This window comes from Lithobates pipiens, unplaced genomic scaffold (genome assembly GCF_037356315.1).
Source record: "Lithobates pipiens isolate NorthernLeopardFrog02 unplaced genomic scaffold, aLitPip1_a1.2 Scaffold_35, whole genome shotgun sequence".
Classification (NCBI taxonomy): Eukaryota; Metazoa; Chordata; class Amphibia; order Anura; family Ranidae; genus Lithobates; species Lithobates pipiens.
Window position 1 is genome coordinate 23,660,230 of NW_027507811.1, and position 13,798 is coordinate 23,674,027.

Genomic DNA, 13,798 nt, shown 5'->3' on the forward strand with positions numbered 1-13,798 from the left:
GCACTGGACCAGGAGGAGCTAGGAGGTGGGTGGAGCTGAGCCGTTGGCTTGGCAACCCTGCACTCGTTGCTAGCGCCTGCCCGCCTGGCGTCTAGCAACGAGTGATGTCATTGAGACAGTCACGTGACTCACGTCAGACTCGGAGTCTCAGACTCAGAGCCGACGTCACGTGACAGGAGCTGCCTGGAGGAGCGGTGTAGTGTCATATTTTGCTCCCCATCATAGAATGCTCCCGAAGTGGCGTTGCGGCCAGAAATTTAGCACTGCGCATGCGCGATGCGTTCCAAATGCTTACACATGCGTTTCAGAGGGTTTCCGACAATGTAGGTCAGTGAAACCGTCGGATAATGTCACGGAAGTGAGGGGAGGTAATCGTGACATTAACTTTAGACAGAGCGGCGGAGAGAGAGCAGGTAACTGTGGCTCAGGGAGGGGATTACCTCCCCTCACTTCTCTGACATTATCGGACTGTTTCACTGGTCTGCATTGTTGCAAATCATTTGAAACGCATGGTGCAAGTGTTTGGAACGCATCGTGCATGCGCAGTGCTAAATTTCTGGCTGCAACATCACTTCCGGAGCATTCTGTGATGGGGAGCAAAATATGACACTATAGGGGCACTGTGTGACAGAGGCAGAGCGCCAGCAATCTTCCCTTTATGCGTCCGCCCCTGAGTGTGTTGAGTGTGCTGGCCCCTCCTACCTGCATCACCTCATCCCTCCATCTTGTCCATACTCATCACAATCACTCCCTCCGCCCCGACAGCAGGAAAGTGACGTGGCAAGTGACAATTGGCAACAAATGACAGGTGACATGGCAAGTGGCAATCTGTATCTGGTGGCAGGTGACGTGGCAAGTGACAATCCGCAACGTGTAGCAGGTGACGTGGCAATCTGCAACATGTGGCAGGTAACGTGGCAAGTGACAGTCCGCAACGTGTGGCAGGTGATGTGGAAATCCGTATCTGGTGGCAGATGACGTGGAAAGTGACAATCTGCAACATGTGGCAGATGATGTGGCAAGTGGCAGTCTGCAATGTGTGGCAGGTGACATGGCAAGTGGCAATCCGTATCTGGTGGCAGATGACGTGGCAAGTGACAATCTGCAAAGTGTGGCAGGTGACATGGCAAGTGACAATCTGCAACATGTGGCAGGTGACGTGGCAAGTGACAGTCCGCAACATGTGGCAGGTGACGTGGAAATCTGTATCTGGTGGCAGATGGTGTGGCAAGTGACAATCTGCAACGTGTGGCAGGTGACGTGCCAAGTGACAATCTGCAACGTGTGACAGGTAACGTGGCAAGTGACAGTCCGCAATGTGTGGCAGGTGACGTGGAAATCCGTATCTGGTGGCAAGTGACAATCTGCAACGTGTGGCAGATGACGTGGCAAGTGACAATCGGCATCTGGTGGCAGGTGGCGTGGCAAGTGACAGTCCACAACGTGTGGCATGGCAAGTGACGATCTGCAACTGGTGACGGGTGACACACTCTGGGCTCTCACTGATTCTGCATTATGGTGAGTTGAACCATTTCATTTTATATAACATTCTATATAACAATGTAATAATAGAAATAATGCGCTTCCAACATCCTGACACCATATTAACCATGGTGCCGTCATGATTGAAACGCTAGCACCAGCCATGTCCCCGATAAATTGCCCGCAAAAAAAAACTTATTTTCTGGCAGTGCCCCTCCCGAGACTAGACTCTGGATCCGCCCCTGCATAGGAGGTGTACATTCATCCAGGAGGAAAGAAACCTGTACCTGTTGTTTGGTGAGCATCTATTTCCCCTTTGTATTTGACCTATATTTGGTGACGCACTGCACCAAAATAAGCCTTTTTACTGGCTGTCTAATATGAGGACTGATCTAACTAATTTACAGATCGGACTTCAGGAAACACGTTGTAGGGACTGCGCCAGTTACCACTTGTGGACTAACGCCTAAGTCGCCGTCCCTCATCTTTACCTTCTGGAACAGTCTCCCATTAGGTCTTACAATTTAGGTAATAATCTCACCACTTGCCTGGCTATTCCAATGACGCTAATACACCTGTTTGGTATTTTCTCACACACCACACACACACACTTTTCTTGTATGTATATATCATCATGCACTTGACACTCTTATTGATTATGTCCCCTACCACTGTCACCTATTTTAGCTCATCTTGTTTTTGCACACCTTCACATGCGGTGTTTTCTTGTTTGTTTGATGCATGATCCTTATATATTATTATTTATTTATTTTTTATTTTTTTTCACTTTTCCCTTGCGCACTTTTTCTTTCTCTGCTTAAGTGTACACTTACACCGTCTTCACCAGTCCACTTCCCATCACCTTTTCATTTCCCTTTTTTCCTTTTTTTTTTTTTCCCCATCCCCCTTCTCTTGCGTGTCATGGCTCACACAGCAGCACACATTCACACACTTACTCATTCCAGGCTATTTTTTCCTTCGTTCCCCTTTTTCTTAAGCTCCTTGGACTCCCAGGCATGGTCCCCTTTCCCCCTCTTTTTTCTTTCTTTGTCCGGGTTTTAGAAAGCATGCTATATGGACATTTGGACAATTGGGGGTGCAAATATGTATGTATATATATATACATGTGTACAACCTTTGGCATACATAATGAGGATATGATATCATTAGCCCCATATCATGTATGCACTCCATGTTTCCAATATTAAATAATCCTCGCTTTCAATTATTTAATTAATTTTTTGCCATTGTTGGGATCTCGCTGCAGGTGTGACCCGCCATATCTTCGGTGTACCCTTACTTGCACCTACCCCCCCCCCGGAGTTTCCTCTTCTGGGGGGCAAGGTAACAGTGTGACCTCCCGCGAGTCACGCCAGTGGGTTTGTGACGCTACCTCCTCTTCCATCTGGCATCTTGGCAATACATACGGACCAGGTACCACTCAAGATGCGTAAAGGAAATTGAGACATTGCCCTATGGGGGAACCTTTTTTCCGAAGCACTATAATCCACCTTACCTACCTGGAAGTACATTATTGGGTAAACCATTTTAAATTAATATTGGGTATCCCTAACATGTACAATACCGGATTTATTTATTCAGTGTAATCTTGTTTTTCTTTTAACAGACCACCATCTCTGAAGAAGACCCCCTTTGGGGTTGAAACGCGTTAGTTTTATGCTCTCACTGGTATCTACTCATACAGTGTAACATAGTTGTGTCTGTTATTTTACTTACATGTGACATTATATGTACTTTATATACATGATTTTGTCTGTTATTCAAGTGTTCAGGTGAAGAGCTCATGTTTGTTTTTACCAATTATTATTAAAATACCTTTTATACTACTTCTATTGGCTTCTGTTACTGTCTCTTGCTGCCTAAAAACCCTGTTTGTGGGGGAACTAGTTCTATTTGTACAAACCCCCCCCCCCCAAATGACCCCATTTTGGAAAGTAGACACCCCAAGGAAATTGCTGAGGGGCATGTTGAGACCATTGAATATTTTTTTTTGTCCCAAGTGATTGAATAATGACACAAAAAAAAAAAATTTACAAAAAGTTGTCACTAAATGATATATTGCTCACACATGCCATAGTTATATGTGGAATTGCACCCCAAAATATATTCTGCTGCTTCTCCTGAGTACGGGGATACCACATATGTGGGACTTTTTGGGAGTCTAGCCGCGTACGGGACCCCGGAATCCAATCACTGCCTTCAGGGTTTCTAAGGGTGCAAATTTTTGATTTCACTCCTCACTACCTATCACAGTTTCGAAGGCCATAAAATGCCAAAACAGCACAAAACCCCCCCAAATAACCCCATTTTGGAAAGCAGACACCCCAAGCTATTTACTGAGAGGCATGTTGAGTCCATGAAATATTTTATATTTTGCCACAAGTTGCAGGAATATTACAATTTTTTTATTTTTTGCACAAAGTTGTCACTAAATGATATATTGCTCACACATGCTATGGGCATAAGTCAAATTACACCCCAAAATAAATTCTGCTGCTTCTCCTGAGTATGGGGATACCACATGTGGGGGACTTTTTGGGAGCCTAGCCAAGTACGGGACCCCGAAAACCAAGCACTGCCTTCTGGATTTAAATATAAAACGCTACCAAAAAAAACTGTTAGCGATCGCAGGGATCAGGTCTGACTCTGCGAACGCTGCAGTTATGTGTTTAGTGTTTTGTAAGTGACAGTGATTGATTGATACTGCACTTGGGTGGGCTGGGCGGAGGGGCAAAACGCAGGTGCCAGCAGGTATCTGGGCTGATCCTGCTAACAATGCGTTTTTTTGGAACCCTAAACTGCTGGGGACGCTAGTATAGATCTGATCAGATCAGATATTGATCTGTTCAGATTCTATACCACTACGGGAGGTTTATGCTTTGCGTGTGGGTGTTAGCGGTACTGGCACTAACCTAGCGCTGCCTGGGGCGACGCAGACCCTGACCCTAAAACCTAATTGATATCACCCGCCGGGTGATCAGGGGGTTAAACCTTTATTGGGTAATAATTGGTGGGTGCCCTGATGCTATAAAAAGCAAACTAACCAGAGTCACCCGTAACACTTATACGGTGATCACTGGTGAAAGGGTTAACTAGGGGCAATCAGGGGGTTCAAATTTTTATTAGGTAGTATATGGGGGTCCCTGGCGCTATATAAAAACCTGACGGGGAACCTAAATAACTAACTGGCTAACCAGCGCCACTTATACTGTGATCGCTGGTGAAAGGGTTAACTAGGGGCAATCAGGGGGTAAAACCATTATTGGGTAGTATATGGGGGTACCTAGCGCTATAAAAACCTGGCGGTGAATCTAAAAAAATAACTAGCTACCTAGCGACACTAGTGACACTAATGCAGCGATCAGAAAAATGATCGCTTAGTGACACTGGCAAAAGGGGGTGAAAGGGTTAACAAGGGGCAATCAGGGGGTTAAAACCATTATTGGGTAGTATATCGGGGTACCTAGCGCTATAAAAACCTGGTGGTGAACCTAAAAAAATAACTAGCTACCTAGCGACACTAATGCAGCGGTCAGAAAAATGATCGCTTAGTGACACTGGCAAAAGGGGGCGAAAAGGGTTAACTAGGGGCAATCAGGGGGTTAAAACCATTATTGGGTAGTTTATCGGGGTACCTAGCACTATAAAAACCTGGCGGTGAACCTAAAAAAATAACTAGCTACTTAGCGAAACCAGTGACACTAATGCAGCGATCAGAAAAATGATCGCTTAGTGACATTGGCAAAAGGGGGTGAAAGGGTTAACTCTAGGGGCAATCAGGGGGTTAAACCTTTATTGGGGGGTGGTAGGGGGCTACCCTGGACCTAACACTAACTGTCCTGACAGTTTTTACTGTCACAACTGGCACTGAATGCAGTGATCAGTAAATAAATGATCACTGCAATCAGTGACACTGTGACTGGGGGGGGGGGGATTGGGGGGCGATCGGGGGGGGGGGGTGATGGGGGGGTTTGTGTGCCTATGTGTGCCTACGTGTTAGTGTAGTGTTGGTGCACACTTACTTTCACTTCTCCTCGTAGTCCGGTCAAAAAGACCGCCCCGAGGAGAATGACATCACTTCCTCCCTGCCTGTGTTGACTATACACAGTGGGAGGAAGCTTCTCATTCGCCAGGAGCGATCGAGAGGGGGTGGCCAGAAACCAACAGCCATCCCCTCATCCCGGATCGCTCCTGAAGCGAAACGGACCGCCGCATCTAGCAGGAGGGGGTCCAATCCCCCACCCGCTGGAAGGCGAGCACGTACATGTATGTGCTTGTGCCTGTCAGTGCCATTGCACCGACGACCATTGCCATGCGGCGGTCCTTAAGTGGTTAAAGTTCATGTGCGTGTAAAGGCCAGTATCCCAATATTTTTGACAATATAGTGTATGTATGGTTTAACGCTTATAGGGTTGGGGTTTAGGATTAAAGATTAGAGGGTTAGAGAGAATATTTTAAGTTTTATTTTTTTAAGGGAGACATATTTTATCCTAATATATTGTCAATTAAAGTAACGCAGTGCCATATCGCAAACAATGGCCTGGTAATGAAAGGGGGATAAATCTTCTTGGATGTCATGTGATTAATATCAGTAAACGGTTTTAAATTTTCATACCAATATATATTTGAAATCAAATCTTTATTATTTTTTGGCAGGGTGTGGGTGGATTTCTGCCAGTCATAGGCTGTGTCACGCCCCTCCAGCCTGTGTCTTAGAATAACAGGGAGGTGAAGCCTCCATTAATCTACATGTAATATCCCACCCCCATTGTGTTTAGCTGGTTAGTGGGTGTGGCGGAGGGAAGGAGTGGGCTGTCACTTACCACTGTGTGACTCTGTTGTCACATGGGCTGCTCAGATGTGATAGGGAAGAAATGCTTGGCAAGGAAACTAGGGTTACTGCCTGTCCAGGATTCACCTGGACTGTCCGAGTTTTAAATCATGTGTCCGGGTTTCAGTCTGCCTGTGAACACATTATTCCCCTAGTAAATGAGATAGTCACACACAATTCTGTTGCCGTCCGGAAGCTGAGGGTGGCTGTCTTGGGGCAGGCTCGGCATCACTGGGTGGGCAGGGTGATGTCAGCAAGAGCCGTTTGGCCACACCCACTGTTTGCTGCAGCGCACATAGCTGCATTACTACTACCCTTGGAGCACTCATATGTGTCCCAAGTCTTTTATCGTTTAATCCTTAAATCTTTAATCCTATAGTGTATACAATTGGGGGGGGGGGGGTGCCCTGTGCCGCTAAAGTGTTTGTGTTTGGCTTGAAGAAAAGGTGGCAACCCTAATAAAAACTCACTGAAAACTGAGCATGTGCAGAGCTGCCAACACCGCTTTGCAAAAACCCAAACTAAAATGGAGACATGGACAGAAGGGGGAGATAGGGAGCAGCACGATCAACCAGGTTTTTTTTTGCAGAATATAGAAAACTAACCTCATAGTGACTATGAACAGCATGGAATACACCATTTATTGATCGTTTTTTATGATGTGGGTTTGGTGACAACTTAAAAGTAGGGATGAGCCGAACACCCCCCGGTTCGGTTTGCAGCAGAAGCTGCGAACAGGCAAAAAAATTAGTTTGAACACGTAAACACCATTAAAGTCTATGGGACTCGAACGTGAGAAATCAAAAGTGCGAATTTTAGAACAGTCCCTGCACAAAATGACATTTCTAAAGAAATAAAAGTCATTTAAAACTGCTTGCGGCTGTAATGTAATGTCGGGTCCCGGCAACATGGATAAAAATTATTGAGAAAAACGGCATGGGTAACCCCCCCCCCCCCTTACCAGGCCCTTTGGGTCTTGTATGGATATTAAGGGAAACCCCCACACCCACATTAGCTGAACAGCAGTATACAGGCGGTCCCAAGAAAGACAGGGATTGTAGGTTTGTTCTTAAGTAGAATCTGTTTGTAATTTTGAACTGGTACATTTTGTAAGTGTAGCTCCAGTCAAAAAATCTATTTTTAAGCTATTTGGAAAACATAGGGAAGGGTTATCACCCCTGTAACATTTGTTTTGCTGTCTGTGCCCCTATTCAGAAGATTTCACCTCACTTTCTGTCCCAATGACAATTGGATTTTGAAAATTTGGGGTTTTTAGGGAAACAAGGATTGGTGATAAAGCATCAGTGGAAGAGTGTTATATTCTTAATATCTAAAATGTAATTATTATACTTTATTTAGAATATGAATTCTCCATAATTATGTGAAAGAGAACTTCAGATTAATATCTCCAGATGATGACATGCTGAAACTGAAAAAGTAAATATTTAAAACCTGTCAGGATTTTAATGGATATTGTAAATCTTATATATGCTTTTAAAGACATTTTCCTATGTAACTGATATTTTGTTTACAGTCTAAGGCTCTCCTTCTCCCACTTCCTGTCATTAGGAGAAAGTCTGTATAGCTGAAGCATACCAGATGTTGAAAAGCTCAGATAACCACTCTTTAGCCCTCACCCTTGTGAGAAACATAAGGGGAGGTGATGTTAATAGGATGGAAGGTATGTGTGTATTCTTTTGGCGCAAATTTAGAAGCTTTGAGTTCATATAAGCAAAAGCTTGCTGGAAGACGAGTCCCTTCTTCACCTACCCAGCTCTGAATACAACATACATCTCAGCACACAGACTTTCTTCAGTTATTCTTCAGCATACAAAGGGTTATTCGGCCATTTCTAAAAGCTAAGACAATAGACCACATAGTCTATTGTCTAAGAACTCTTTTTATACCTTTTGAAACTAATGAACAATACTAGAATTTTATCATTGTACTATTGTTGTAAGTATTATTTTTCTATTTTGGTGTGTACAATAAAACACACATTTTGATTTACGCCGACTCAGAACTAATTAAGGAAATTCGTCTCACAATCATAAGTTTGTCTTATCAACAATATATAAGACATTTTTTACAAGGAGACACATTTTTCCCATATTAACTCTTACAGGAGAGAATTTCCCTTCCTAGAGGTAGATTTCCTCTCACTTCCTGTTGTCTCCCTCCGTTTGTAAGTAGGAGTCGTTTGTAAGTCGGATGTTTGAAATTAGGGGCCTGCCCTATATATTCTGCAGAAATTTGGGCCTTAGGTGTTGGTGGTACCAGAAAACTGTAAGCCCTCACATTTACTCTTGGTGGGCGCAGGAACAGGCCCTGCTGTGAAATATTAGATCAAAAATTGTAATTACATGCCCCTGTTGAACAGGGGCAGAAAAATTGGGCTTTAGGCACTGGTGCTGGTGCCACAACACTGCAACCCCTCACAGATTCTCTAGTTGAGCGCAGTAACAAGTCCTGCTGCAAAATATTATGGCAAAAATTGTAACTACACACAACTATCAATATGAACATTGAGGAGGAATAGGATAGTCACTCAGCATAACAGGATAGTCACTCAGCATTAGCATAGGCAGTCCTGAAGGGATCTCACATTCATAAAAAAAAAATATTCGGTTACATAAGCATCAAGTGCTTGGTAGCTGGTGATCCAAGAAGGTGAGCCGATCAACCAAGTCGGTGGACAGGAGCACTCTGTGATCGGTTACAAAGCCTCCAGCAGCACTGAATGTGCGTTCCAAAAGAACGCTGGATGCAGGACAGGCCAGTAGCTCAATTGCATACTGTGCAAGCTCTGGTCAGTGATCCATCCGCAAGACCCAGTAACCCAGAGGATTTTCAGTTGGAAAGGTCTCCAAGTCTGATCTTGCCCCTAGGCATTCCTGCACCATGTAAATCAGACGCGGGCGATGGTTGCTGGAACCGATCAGACCTTGGGGCTGCGGACTAAAAAATTGTCTGACCGCATATGTCAGACAACCATCTTCTCCACCCCTCCTTCTGTGACTAACCGAAGCCTCAGCAACACGTTGTCCAGGACCAGGAATTTGCAACCTCCCAGGCTCTGGAAACTCGTTGCACAAACCTTTTTGCAAGGACTCCTGAAGATGTTTCATCCTCTGCTCCCTCTGCGACAGCTGGATAAGTTCCGCAACCTTACCCTTGTAACGTGGATCAAGGAGGGTTGTCAGCCAGTAATGATCCCTCTCCTTGATACCACAAATCTGAGGGTCCTTTCGCAGGCTTTGCAGGATCAGGGAGGCCATGCAGCATAGGTTTGCTGAGGCATTTGGTCAGGAGTCCTCTGGGTCACTAAGGACGAGATGATCCGCAGCCACCTCCTCCCAGCCACCTACAAGTCCATGGGTTTCTGGGGACTGTAAATGATCCCTTGAAGACTGCTGCTGATGCTGAGTGCTAGGCTCCACCTCCATGCTGACACAATCCTCCTCCTCTACCTGTGTGATCGGCTGGTCCACAGGAAAACCTGTCTGGATAAAGGGGGCCTTGAAAGGTAAGGAAGTCCTCCTCTTCCTCCCTCTGTTCTGCCTCAAGTGCGCTTTTCATTATTACTCGCAGCATGTGCTCCAACAGGTAGACAAGAGGGACAGTATCACTGATGCATGCACTGTCACTGCTCACCATCCTCGTAGCCTCCTCAAATGGTGACAGGACAGTGCATGCATCCTTGATCATGAGCCACTGGCGTGGCAAAAAAAAGCCAAGCTTCCCTGACCCTGTCCCGGTGCCATAGTCGCACAGGTATTCATTGCATGTGCAGACGCTGCAGCATGGCCAACGTTGAGTTCCATCTGGTGGGCATGTCACAGATTCTTGCGCAGGTTGTATTCCTTTTGGAGGTCAACCAGCCAAGCACTGGCATTATATGACCGGCGGAAATGCACACAGACTTTCCTGGCCTGCCTCAGGAGATCCTGTAAGCCCGGGTACCTTCACAAAAACTGCTGCACCACCAAATTAAGGATGCGAGCCAAACAGGGAGCATGGGTGAAATGTCCCTGTTGGAAGGGCGGAGAGGAGGCTAGTGCCATTGTCGCAAACACCACCATTCCTGCCTGAAGCTGGCGTGGCATCAACCACCTCTGAACCTGCCCCTTCAGAGCTGACAGAATCTCTGCCCCAGTGTGGCTCCTGTCCCCTAAGCACACCAGCTCAAGCACTGCATGGCATCTTTTTGCCTGAGTGCTTGCGTAGCCCCTTGAACGCCTACGGAGCACCGTTGGTTCCGAGGACAAATCACCACTAGTAGCATTTTGGAGGTGTGGTGGCGGAACAAGCTCCAACAATACTGCACCCTGTCCTGCATTCTTCCCAACTGCCAGCAGGGTCACCCAATGCACCGTGAAAGACAGGTAACGTCCCTGTCCATGCCTGCTGGACCATGAGTCAGCGGTAATATGCACCTTACCACTGACCGTCCTGTCTAGCAAGGCCAAGACATTGCCTTCCACATGCTGGTAGAGAGCAGGAATCGCCTTCCGTGAAAAAAGTGGCGTTTGGGAACCTGCCACTGAGGTACCGCACATTCCACAAATTCACGAAAGGGGGCAGAGTCTACCAGCTGAAAAGACAGCAGTTGGAGTGCTAGCAATTTAGCCAAGCTAGCATTCAGCCGCTGGGCATGTGGATGACTGGGACCGAATTTCTTTTGCCGGTTTAGCAACTGGGGTAGGGAAATTTGCCTGCTACAATCAGACGTTGTTGTAGTGATAGCAGATTGCCCGCAAGTACTTGGCACACCTAATTGTACACCTTCATTCCTCTCGGTGCAGGTTTCTGAGAGAACCGAAGGTATAGTGGGGTTGGAGATCCCAGCTAATGAGGAGCAAGGAGAGGTCCGCCTTGTTCTTTGGTGTGGGTCTTTTAAGTACGCTTGCCAACGGACTTCATGGGAGCTCGACATATGTCTGGTCAAGCATGTGTTTTGGCCATGCTTGATATTCTTCAGATATATGTTGCAAACAGCAATGGTGCGATCTACTGCACACGTCTCAAAAAAAGGCCCACACCAAAGAACTTTTGGAAAAATGTGTGGAGTCAGCAGCGCCCTGCACATGCGGAGCTCTGCGGTGTGATGCAGTCAGTTGGCTACCCTTAAGCTGGCCCTGGAGGGCATCCTGCCTCATTGGAGATGTGCTTCCTCCTCTCTCCTATCAGGCACCCATGTAGAGTCAGTGACCTCATCACCCCCTCCCTCCTCATCACTGGAGCAAACCTGGCAGTATGCTGCAGCAGGGGGAACATAACTGCCAGTTTGTTGTCCTTGGGCACCCCCTCTCTCTGGGCTCACATTACTGTCTTCCTCAATCTGCGTACCATCATCAGAGCCTTCAAAACGCTGCGCATCCTCCTGCAGCATGTACCCAACACTGTGGTCGAACAGTTCGGGGGACTCCTCAGGGGATGATGGTGGGGCTAGGGAAGGAGTGACTGATTACATTGAGCTGATGGAAGAGGCCGCTTTGGCAGCTGCATTGGCAGCCAAAGACTCTGAGTCTGGGTGACAGAGGATGAGGACTGCTTGGTCATCCACTCTACCAATTCTTCTGCATGTTGTGGCTCAACACAGCCAGCTGCCGAAAAAAGGACAAGCGTGCCCCACGGTCACATGCTGAGGATGCACCGTGTCCAGGACCAGCAATGTTGGCTGTAGACACAGAGTCTGCTTGCCCTCCTTTAGTGGCCTGTGAGCATCTGCCTCTCCTTGTTGGCCTTCCAGACATACTGTATTTGTAATGTATTTGAATAGGTACACCAGGAATGGCCTGCAGTGAGATGTAGCTGCACAAAGCTAGGATAGATTTTATATATATATATATATATATATATATATATATATACATACATACATACATATACACACACACAAAATGAATGTACTGCAGCTGACTGAATAAACTGCCTGCCTGTAGTATATTAGGAAGAGAACAACAGGAACGGTCTGCAGTGAGATCTAGCTGCACAGGATACAGTACTGAATATACTGCAGCTAACTGGATCAACTGCCTGCCTGTAGTATAATAGGAACAGAACATGAACGATCTGCAGTAAGATCTAGCTGCACAGGATACAGTAGTCAATATATACTGCAGCTAACTGGATGAACTGCCTGCCTGTAGTATATTAGGAACAGTACACACCAGGAACGCTCTGCAGTGAGATCTAGTTAAACTGTATACAATATATATCTCACACACACAAAGCCTGGAATATATATTATACACACACACATACTAGAGCTAACTGACCAGTTATGGCTCGGTTTGCTTACGGCGCTGTGATTGGCCAAAGCATGGGGGTCATAGTGCATGCTTGGCCAATAATCAGCCAGCAAACCACTGCGCAGTGCATTAGTGGCCGTGACGCGCCGCTCAAATTTGGCACGAATGGCCCATAATGTTCATTCTTCACACAATCGAACAAACTCGAAGCTCATCCCTAACGGACACACTGCCATGGGCCGGTTTATTCATCAATAACTTTGCTATTACTAAAACCAAAATGATACATACGGTACTTTTTTTTTTTTTAAGACACGCAAGGCTTTCTTTTGAAAAAAAATGTATTTAATATTTTATACAAACCATAGACAAAAAAAATGTAACACAACTAAAAGAAAAAACACACTACAAAGTATAAGATAAAAAAAAAATAGCAAATACCCATTGCATTCTACGTGGGTTCTTCAAAAAGTTTCTGCATTTTTTTTTTTTTATTTGTTGAAGTTAAAAAAAAAGTGCAGTAACGTTTTGAAGACCCATTATATCATTTGTCAAATTTAAAAATACAAAATTATTATCCTTATACAAAGCATTGCAAAGTAATTTACATATGATTTTTTTTTGTTAGCTTTTATTTGTAATACTGTACAACAGTAAAAAAAAAGAACAACAAAAAAGAATAAAGGCAAAAAGTAAAAAATAAATAAAAAAAAAGGTTATCACAAACGGATATTATTAAAATACACACACATATATATGTGTATATTATATATATATATATATATATATATATATATATATATATATATATATATATATATATATATATATATATATATATATATATATATACTGTGTATATGTATGTATTTTAATAATATCCGTTTGTAATAACCAATTTTTATTTTTTAAGTTTTAAATTTTTTTTGCTGTTCTTTTTTTGTGTTGTATTACAAAAAAAGCACAAAATTGAAAAAAAATATAAGCCCTTTTATTATTCAAACTTTTTTTTTATATATATATTGTTTTTTTTGTATAGCCAGGCTAACATACCTAGTATAATAAACAGATTGAAGCTCATCTATTTGATCCACAGATGAATGTAACAGAGCAGTCACAATATTACTTTATATCTCTCTATCTCCTATCTGAACAATTTATAAATGTTGTGTTAAGCTGTCCATTTTTTTACACGAGGACGCCAGGCTGC